Below are 11385 nucleotides of genomic sequence, written 5' to 3'. Positions count from 1 at the left end.
TCAGACTCTCACAAGATGATGGCATTTCAAAGGAGTAACCAAAGGAGATGGGACGATGATTTACTTGGCATCAAAAAATCGGTTAAAGGATGAAGGAAATCTCTAGAGATATACAGAGAAGAGAACCATTGAGAGATACAGCCAAGAAAAATTCTGGCAAGATTTACTGTTGTTATTCATTAATATGTGATCCAACAATGTATGTTTCTTTGGCCAGTTGTTTTTCAGGTTTTGTCTTCCTCACAAGCTCAATAACCAAAGGAAGCATGGGTGGTAGGGTGAAGGGCTTGTTCCACCAGTCCAGTCCCAGGGGGAAGGACGGTGGTGCTGCAGGGTGGGAGCCATCTCAACCTCCAGCTCCCTCCGGTGGAGACCACAGCCCATGCTCCCGGGGTATCTGCTTGACAGGAGGGTTGGGAATAGGGAGCAAGGGGAAGAAAAAGGGAGGGAATACACACTGGGGAAACTAGGGTGGCTTTGGGTCTCTTTAACACACAAGTACTCCAGAAAAGGAAAGGCACTATAAATATCCACAGCCTAGAGAGAAACTCATAGGAATAGCCAACTTCAGAAGGGAGTCAACACTTTAAGTTGGAACCAAAGGTAGATTTATATGTAAGTGAAACTGGACCTGAATTATGGCATTACTTCTTTGCTAGATGAGATGAAATATGTGGTCTAGATATACAGTCAAGTCCACAGAACCTGAACTAATTAAAACACTTCATTAAATGAGTCACATCCCAGCTGCGGAGCATAAGCATTCATCTACATCAAGTCAACATTCTGTACAATATTTCATGGCAAAAAATGAAAGGAAGAATCTTGTGGTTCTTCCAAACTACTACACAGACAGATCCCTGTAAACTTTGATAGCGAAGTCATCTTGTCACTGTTTCCTAAGTGACTGGCAAACTTCGAATGAATTCTCTACAAATATATTACACTCACCTTGCGTTGTTGCACAAAATTGATTAAATATGCACAAAAAGTCAGAACAGAAATACGCCTAGTGTGCAAAGCTAGAAAATGCCTTCTAAGCTCTGACTCCTGTAGTTGTTTCATGCCTAGAGGTGGGTACTTTGCCATGATGAAATATAGAAGAAGTATTGCACACAGGATGCTCAACAGCTGTTGGGCTGTACATTTGATTAATAAGGGCAAAATAATGACACAGGAGACTTAGATTTCTTCCACAAAGCATTTCACCTGGTACCATATGGCATTTAATTAAGAAACTAGGACACTACGAGATACAAGCTCTTAGATTAAATTTATTAAAAATTAACTGATATTTCTCAAAGTGCAATTTGAAGTGGGAAATCTTTATTGTGGGCTTTGGTCTCCACTAAGTGGGTGTGACTTTTATATATATAACATATATTTATATCTATTTTTATCAGTGGGGAAAAAGGAGTTTTAGCATTGCAGGTGGCACAAGATAACACTTCTATTTATCTATGTGCAATTCAAGCATTATGGTAGATGTTAGGCAGTTCAGATGGCGCTCTTAAGCCATAAAATATTGTGATGGAATGAAATCCCTCTTTCACCATGGAAACTGAAGCATTTCTCTGCTGTTGTCAGTCACTTACTAGCTGTGCACTGATCCACGAGTGAGATTGCTTAGGCAAGAAACAGTTCAACAGCTATACAGAGGCACAGCTATACAGAGGAAAATTAACAGTAGTAATGCTACTGTCAGTAAGAAGGAGGATGCAAAACTGCTTCAAGAGTAACTAAATAATAAGCTTCAGATGAAAAAGAGGAAATAGGATGGACACATTCTTGCAGGGCTTTCAGTTGAATCAGGGAACCTTCTATGGACAGGAAGAACAAATCTGCCTAGCCTTGATCCTGAACAGAGACTACCAAATGGAAAAGAAGTTGAACAACTTAGAGAGCTTCACCCCTTCCCAACTCTTCTGAAGGATAAGAAATAAAATTAAGACATATATACGTATTTGTGTGTGTGCTTATTACTTCTTCAGATCTTTCTCTCATGTTCTTCTAAGTAGTTTGTAACACCATGTTAGAGTCTGGCAAAAAGCCTGTCTGTGCCTTTTATGCTTGTACTGGGTCTGCGGCCCCAGAGTACCCCTAAGGATGCAGCCTTGGAAAAGGCTGGATATGCTGCAGTGGAAGTCCATAGCTCACAGCGCAAAGGCAAGACCCTTTCCTGAGACCTCACACTGGGCTCTGAGAGATCCCATGATGAAAATTCTGGTTAAAGATAAATTTGGCTCACTTTGGACTGACAGTGAACATAACCAGAAACATTTCTCACAGGTGGGAAACATTGCTTCATACTCAGTGGGAATAATTAAAAATTTGATATGGACTTTATCATATTCCTTGGAGGATGCCCCAACAAACCTTAACTTACTGAATACGCAAGCTTTATTATTAGCACAGGCAACTCGATTTTCTTGGGAAAAGAAGGCCACTGGCTGCTTTTTTCAGCCAGGCTCTTTTTGATAGCCTGGGTTCAGACCATGGGGGCAATGATTCACATCTTAAAATTAAAAGCCATCACTACGCTGAGCATCCAGATCTTCAAAGGCCCCTGTTTGATTACATGTGTTTTAAATTAGGCTAGAGAAGGAAACAAGTCAGTTAACATAATAAATAAAAGCCTCCACTTGGAGTGCACAGTGCAAGACTTGGAGTACCAAGAAGCTGTTCTCATCTCAGAACAGGGCTGCAATAGGGACATAATCCAGAATGCCCACTCTGTTAACTTCCAGTTTGGACATGCTCATTTTCTACAGAGGGCTGCCGACATTTAGCTGGTTCTGGAGGAGAGTTAAGTGGAGCAACCAACAGACATTCTTTTGTGACAAACAAAGGCATCTCTTTAAGGAGATTATTCAGAGCATTATTTTAAACTCACCTCCTCACACACACTCACTTATTTTGTAATAGCCTCCCCATGAGGACAGGTGCTGAGGCTACAGAAATGTAGGTGCTATTGGAGATATGTTCACTGGGGAAAAACATGCAGCTTTTCATCACGGTAGATGCACTGATGCCCTCTATTTTGCTCTTTTATTGAGGACATTTTATTAGATGTGCCCTCAGAAATAGGAGTATTCTTTCTAACAGTCCTCAAGACTCCTCACTATATGTTATTATACAAAACACTTGAGCAAGAGGCAGTGCAAGCTTACTGTGACAGTTGGGGCAGGATGGCTTTGCAGAATGGAAGGAGGTGAGTGCCCTGCAGCATGCCATCCTTCAGCTCCCAGAGAGGCTACAGTGTGTAACTCAGAACTGTGCAATCCACTGCCTCACAGCCTTGCTGGCTGGAAGCTGAAGGTGGCTGGAGCAGACTGGAAGTTGCAGTAAGGTTTGCCCAGCCACCCTGAAGATGAGATGGGCAGACATTGTTAGCAGTGAGGATGAGTGAATAGGCTTGATCTGCAAGTGATCTCAAATACTTCTGAATCAACTGGACAGGCTTTTTTGCCTGGATGGCATATGGATGCCATATGGATAGCAATACCTGTGATGGGCATGGGATGTGAATGCGTCATTGTGCGGCTCTCCCTCCAGACAAGGTAATACAATCTCCTTTGTGGACAATTCCCAGCATGTAGAGAGCTAGGAAGTTACTAGCTCTTGCCAATCTTGCTTTGCATGGGATTTCAAGGCAATAACTCCCTGGAATCCCCCTTTTGTTTCCAGGAGAAGAAGCCATCCACCACTCCCTTGACTCAGCCCAGTACCATCCTTTATTCTCCAGCAGTGCTACCCCAAACAGATCTTTTAATTTAAAAGCCCCTCATTGCTAACATATGTAAATCTAAAAAGATTCCTTAGGTATCAACATTAGTTTTTCATGTAAACATGGTATCTGTATACAGAAAAAGAGGGAGAGATGAGGAAAAGAAGAAAGAAAGGAAGGAAAGCAAGCAAGCCCATGCCCAAACCCAGGAGCCTTGACTATACTGATCATAAAACATAGACAGGTAGAATTGTTCTCATTTCACTCATGAGAAAGTGAAGCTCTCTCTCCCTCACATATTCTTTTTTTTGTCTTCTAAATCTACTCTCTTTCTGTTGGAAGCCATTCCCCCTTGTCCTGTCACTACATGCTCTTGTAATGCTTATACATTCATTGTATTTTACTTCATGTTAAATATGACTCTGAATTTATGAATACCATGACTTGTCCATGTGTTTCATTGGGAATTTGGACCTTAGGCTGCATGCTTGCTATCCTCAACCTTAGAGATTCCAAAAGTGTAGGCACCATTAGAACTAATTTCCCCAAATCTGTTCCATTTTTGCACTCCGTATGCATGGCTCTTAGTCACGCTTTTCATGCAAGAAAGCTCCACACAAAACAAGTGACCTCTCACCCGAAAGGGAGAACAGAGAGGTGCTGGGGACATGGCCACAGCCCCCAGTCCCCCTGGCCTCTTTCCTCTGAGTGGGGGCATGGGCCCACTGCCTGCCTTTTATTCTGGAGCAGGTTGTGCCTTCTGGGCCTGTTCTCTGCACTTGCAGGAAAGAAAATGCCCATTGCCTTGTCTTCTTACAGGCCATTCACATAAGGGAAAATAAGGAGCTTTGCCTTAGTCAGGACGTGTCAGCATTTGAGTCAATGGCAAACCTGATTTATTTTTTCTCCCAGTAGGTAAGCATGTGCTTCTGTGCAGAATAACAGAAGACATCCTCCACCACCCCCTCCTTGCTGCCTATTTGTTTTCTCCCAGTTAAGTCTGTGAGGAAATCCTCTTGGTAAAGCCAGTTAATAAGATTAGATAAATGTCTTTGAAACCAAAATGCTGATATAAAAATCAGAACAACAGAGCACCAGCTGGCTTTTCTTTTGCTCATTCAAATGCAGCTGGAACACCACAGCCAGTAACGTGAAAACTGGGAGTGATAATCAATAAGCAGTGAAACAAGAGCAAGATGCCTCTGGAGGAATTTTCCCTTGGTGAGAAAGATGGATTAACTCTAATTCTCAAGGCATATGAACAAAAAACATTTGCCTAAATTCAGACATAGTTTAAATACTGCTCCGGAGAACCATGACAGCCTGAAATAGCAGTGAAACAAGATCCTCGGGACACAGCCAGTGATGATATTTAATGTAGGCACTGGCCTTTTTTAATGCAAGGTAGCTGTTGCATTGTATAATAAGGAACATATAATAACAATGTATAATGATTAAAGGCTGTTTAGTTAAAGACACGGGGTGAGAGAATGATATTGCTGACTATTATAGCTCTGTGCATACAGAGGCATGCAGTTCTGGGCAGCTTATCCAGCAGGGTGCTGTGTACACAGCAGGCTAAAGACAGAAACATTAACTAAATCACAAGTTCGGATCATTTATCTTATCGTCGCATGGGGGAAGAGTTTATCTTTCAAGCAGGCACACCTGCTCTCCTTGTAAAACTTGACTCATTCCACTACCAACCGCGTTCTTTCTTCTTGTTCAAACATGCCGCTGCAGGAGTGGGATGGAGCCAAGGGTGGCTGTCCACCTCTCTTGGAGCGAGCTCTCCTCTCTGCATCTGCACATCCTGACTCAGGCGGGAACAGCCGCCCGTCTTGGGGCACCGGCCCGTGGCAGCAGCAGACAGGCTCCACTGCCCTTTCGCATCACCCACGGCAAGGGGTGAGATCGAAAACACTCTACAGGCATTTACAGAAACAATACAAACGCCTCATTTTGTGCTTCTGCCCTGTGGAGTAAAGTGATAGGAATTAAATTGGGAATTTGATGAAATTTGAGAGTTTCATTGGGTTGTGATAGTCTACTGAACTGGGTTCAAAATCTCATTGACTGGGATTTCAGATGAAACCTGTAATGTCTTCCAAGACAAAATTTATGTGTAATGTCAAACCTCTGGCCAAAGGGAGAACTCTATAAGGGTGGCAACAAACTCATGTGGATGAATGATCACCTCAAAAATTGTATTAAGCAAAGATCATGTAAATACTGGAAATTTGGATTAGTATCCGAAGAAGTCATTTTAGAGTTGAGAAAGTGTGCCACTAAAGTAGGAATTATTTCAGTTAATCTGACTTCAGTCTTAGGCAAGACTGGTTGTATAGATGAGGAACTAAAACAAGAACAGGTGCAGGGAAATGTTACTGGGCACATCCATGAAATAACAAACCTATTTTATGAGTGGGCACTAAAAAAGCTGTGCTTGTTTAACATTAAAAAAATGAAGTCTGAGAAAGGATATGGTTCCTTATTATAAATACACTGAAGTGATATGCAAACATTAGACACAGAGCAGAGCCACCCAACTACGGGACAATATTGGCACAAGAACAAATTAATTTGAATGGGCTGTGAAAAGAATCTTGGATACTAGAAGAGGGTTTCTAAGCAACATGAACAAGGTTCTGGTACAGCAGTACAGCAAACAGATGAATAGGAGAGACAGATTATTTCTGGTATTTGACAGAGCTGAAAAAGATCGTGTGCAATCTGGTTGAACCAGCAGCAGACAGAACCTAGGAGGTCCTTTCTAGTCCCATCCGTGACATTTCTAAATGGTTTTCACTAACTGGAGGGGAAACTACGTACACAAAGGTCAAACTCAGGATCTTTGGAAAATTTGTATAAAAACACCTGAATAAATAGAACTTATATTAGACCAGTTTGTAAAAGTCAAAAGGAAACGATAGCTTCCTCTTGATTGCTAACAGCTGCAATCCCTGCCATCCAGCAAGGCTGCTGGCAGGAGAATCTCCACTGTCACCAACCCACCGACGCACATGGCCAGTGCACTCAGGCTCACACCCTCTTTGCTCTGAGCCTGCAGAAGTCACAGCTATAGATCACCACCCTGCAGATGCCGGGCTGCAGGGCTCCCCCCATCCCACATCCTGTCTTTCCCACAGACAGGACTGCACCTTGCTTGAATGTTAATGAAAACAAACTCTCAAAATATCCACAGCATAGGTTTGACACAGTTCATGTTAAATTAAACTCCATGAATCAAGTACATGTATTTGCATATGTGGTTGCTCTCTCCTGGGATCAGTAATGTCTCTCTTGCTTCAGTACGTTCACCTGCTTTATAGTAAGGGAGGCTAAGAAACTCTATTGGACACTATCTCATATTAGCTGGTATAGATAATAAACAAAAAAAAATTCAGTCCCACAATAACCTCCCTTCTCCCCCTCTCCCCCACATTATACATATGCAAATCACATGGGAGACTAAAGCCAGGGGAAAAAAAAAAAAGAAAGGTTACAAATCAGGTTAAATTGTTCTGTATTTCTAGCATGAATAATAGACTGTAAATAAATAAACAACAATGGTGTGTGATAAAGCTTTAAAGCTTTATGTGATTCCTCATGTCAAGTAACTACTGATTAATTTGAATAGAAATTAACAGCAAACTGGAAGATAATTGTGTAGAAGCTCTGTATCCTGGATCCAGAGCGCAGGTGCTGGGCCACATCTGCCCCCGAGGATAGCACAGAGACCATTATTCTTAACCAGAAAATATCCTGTCCCACTTTTACAGCAGAAGACTCAGGAGGACAGAGAAATGCTATCAATTTGATGGCCATCAGTTCTGTAATCATCCCACAGCCATCTCCCCAGAGATGTACTTAGTATCCAATGCATTTTCAACCAAATAAATATTCCAGACTTTAGTGTTAATACACCATTAAAATGACACCATCATGCTACATGAAATACTATAAATTAGACCTTGAATATTAGAGGCCAGACAGAAATAGCCATTACACTCTCCCCTGCTCCTTTCTCCATCACTGCCTACCCTCCCAGAGAAAAATATTTGTAAAGGAAGCAGAAAAATGGCTTGCATGTAACAGTGCCTGTGACTTTGAGACAGACACTCTTTCTCTGCTGATTCAGGTTCCTAAATATCAAGAAATAAGTGCTGGGAAGGTCAGCTGGAGAATATTTTCAGTTCAGAGCATGGTGTTGAAGATGTGAGCTGGGTTTGCTTTATCTTCCCTCCTGCCTCTTTTTCTCCTCCCTCTTCCCTCACATCATCTCTCCCTACCCCTTCCCTTTGGTGCTATATAAACCAGAGGGCAGGGCATCCAGCTGCTTCCACAGCAGAACAATGTTTGGGCAGAGTCCATGTTGACACAAGTGCATTATATCCTGAAGGTTCAATTGCAGCTTTTTTTTTTCAACTTCTTTTTTATCAACTGTGTAGAATTAACCTTCTGCTTTTGCAAAGATGCCATTAGTTCAAAATTTATGAGCACATCTAATTGTCATCTCCTGTCATTGTACTATCCTGCCAGTTTAAGGGCAGTATTATTTTCCCATTAAAACTATTAGTAACCCTCCCTTTCCTTAACATTTAATAAAAGGTTAGACAACCAGGACTCCATTCTTCCATCTTGGACTTTTCTGAGCATGGATTTTTAGGAGTGACCTTATTGCTCTCTACAGCTACCTGAAAGGAGGTTGTAGCCAGATGGGACTCAGTCTTCTCTCCCAAGTAACAAGTGATTGGAGAAGAAGAAATTGGCCTTGAGGCGCGCCAGGGAAGGTTTAGGTTGTATATTAGGAAAAATTTGTTCACCAAAATGGTGGTCAGGCATTGTAACAGGCTGTCCAGGAAAGTGATAGAATCACCATCCCCAGAATAGTTAAAAAAAATTTGTGGATGTGGCACTTGAGGATATGGTTTAGTGTTAAACAAGGTAGTGTTAGACTAGTGGTTGGACTCAATGATCACAGAGGTCTTTTCCAGCCTCAGTGATTCTGTGATTCTCTCACCCGAAGGTCAAACACAAACCCCCAGTGTAGCAGCCCATGGTCCAAATACTGGCTAACTCGGTCCCTCCACATCTGCCCCTCTGTGCCAGGGAGAGCTGTCCAGGGGCTTGGCCTGCTGTACATAACCCCTCTCCTGAGCACACCTATGCTTCTCGGCCCTAGAATCCTTTAGGAACGGTAACCTTGACATGGGAGGGCCCATGTGTACAGCTCATGTTTACAGTGTACAGCCAGTTTGAGACGGGCCTTGGTAAATGCACCATCCCGCAGCTCTGAAGGGGCAAACCAGCTTCAGTCACCTAGAGGTAACAGCCCAGCCAAAAAGCTCTGTTTGACTGCTGTTTCTGGGAAACAGAATCATTACTCACCTTTTCAGGAAACATCCCACTTCCACAAAATGCTCTTAAAGTGAAGTTCAGCCAGTGGAGTTGCTCTCAGAGAGGTGTATCTGAGACAATTCCATCTATTACACAAGGATGTAGCTTTACTAGTAAAGTTCCTCACAGATTTGAGGCTGACATTCTCAGAACAAGCACCCTGTGATTCTTCTAGATATTCTAGGCATATTTTCTGCATGCTACAAGGTTTTTTTTTTCTGGTGGCAATATACTCCACAGTCTGCAAAAACTGACTATCTGATGGTGCTTGACTTTTCTTTCTTTAATGGGATCTCTACTAAAATCAGCACAAAGAAACACATTCCTCCCCCCCTCCCACTTCTAAATACTGCACATTAATAGTTCAGTGTGGAGATACATTTTAGATGCAAAACAATCAAGCAAATCAAAGATTTTTTTTGTTTTTTTAAAAGAAACTTCCACCGAGTCTTTGTGTGCTCACTCTTCCAAAACACAATGTTATGGTATCTCAGAGTTTCTGAAGTGGCAGTGTAGGCACTGTACTCTTAGGTTTCATTGAGTGCTCGTTCAAAACAGCTGTATGTTCTATATAAAACATGTTTACATAGTAAATGTACTTCCTGTAGACACAAAGAAATGTTAATGAATAACCATTCCTGCATTTCAAATTTTGCAGGGCTGTGGGAAGGATCAGTGCATGACAAAATAGTTAATGTTCACCCACTTTCTGGCACATGAAATCTGTTACTACAACTAATCCCTTACAGAGAAAAGAAAACATGGAAAACAAACTGGCACTGGCTGGTCCTACTACGCTTTCTTTTTTTTTTTTTTTTTTGAGAAACTGTGAGATGCATATACATGGGAGAGGAACAGAGGAGGTATTCAGTGGAGAATGCCAGAAGGCATGGACTCCTTTTGGTAGGCAAGGCTGTTGGCTTTAATTGTATATATTGTCTTGGATTCTCACCTTCAGAAAAAACGCCAGTTTGATCTCACACAGTATTCACTACCCATATTTACATCCTATTGCCTGAGGCCCAGGGTAGACAAACAACAGGCATTTTCCTTTCAATTTCTGTCTGAAAATCTATATGGCTTAAAAGACTTCTTAAATAAGAGATCTCCATTGATCCTTGAAAAGTTTTAAAAAGCAAATATCAGATGACCTAACTTATAGTGCTGACCCAAAAAAGCCTCAAAAAGAAAACTCATTTCTACTCTAGGTGAAGTTCTTACTGAAACACAAAGATAATAAAGAATTTAGAATTTGATTTGTAGCTTTGAAGTCCCACACATGATCCTCACTTCCCTGCAATGTAAGCTACTAAATTAATTAGGTTTTGCTATACAGCAATTTTATCTGAACTACATGGCTCTTTCTTCCAGTCCCCTGAAAATATACAAGCCTGAAAAAGATGTACAGATAGAAACCAATCCCCTTCAAGGGAAACTGAAACAGCACAGGGAAGATTCTTACCAGAGTAAAGGATCTGCCCCAAAGAACATGGAACAGGAATCGTTTACACCAGCCAGGAATCTGTTCTGCATCTGCAGACCAATTTATGAAAAAAAGGTGATACACCACACATGGACCAGATGCACTCATGTAGTGTAACGAAAAAACAAGCTCTGCTGGGGACGTTCCAACATTTCTACATGAGACTTCACAGTGTACAAAAATCACTTCATGTGAATGAAAATCTTTTCTAACTGCAACCCCTCTGCAAGGTTTGAAATTGCTACTGTGGACAAGGTTTTCAAAGGCCACCCAACAAGCAATGCTCAACTAGCTCTTCTTCACAGGGCAGCATATGAATAGCACATTTCAATTTCAACAGACTGAAAAATCATTACCACAGCAAGAAGGCTGAGACCTTAGTGAAATTTTCTCAATAAACATATTTCTTGACAATTATTATTTTTGTTCCAAAGATATATATTGCTTTTGAGAAAAAAATTTTTGGTGCTGTCAAAATTGCTTATGATGATTAATAAATGACAATCTGATTTTTTTTCTTTTAGGAATATCAATACTCATGTTTTGTAAAAACCAGTCATTTGTTAAAATACATTATTTATTAAATTCGAAGAACTCATTCTCTTAAACTATGTAAGGAGAAGGGCAGCTGATGGACTTCTGACAAATTCCAAAAGTCCTGAGCAAGTAGTGTGGAAAATGTGATGAACCTCTACGTAATTATTAAATTGTTTGCAAAAAATTTTTTTCGGACACGTTCAATGTCTCCAAAAGTGATCTGAAACAAATGAGAAAA

This window comes from Corvus kubaryi, unplaced genomic scaffold (genome assembly GCF_017639235.1).
Source record: "Corvus kubaryi isolate FWS band 111438036 unplaced genomic scaffold, C.kubaryi_AGA036_p1.0 37266, whole genome shotgun sequence".
Classification (NCBI taxonomy): Eukaryota; Metazoa; Chordata; class Aves; order Passeriformes; family Corvidae; genus Corvus; species Corvus kubaryi.
This window is presented reverse-complemented; position numbering follows the sequence as displayed.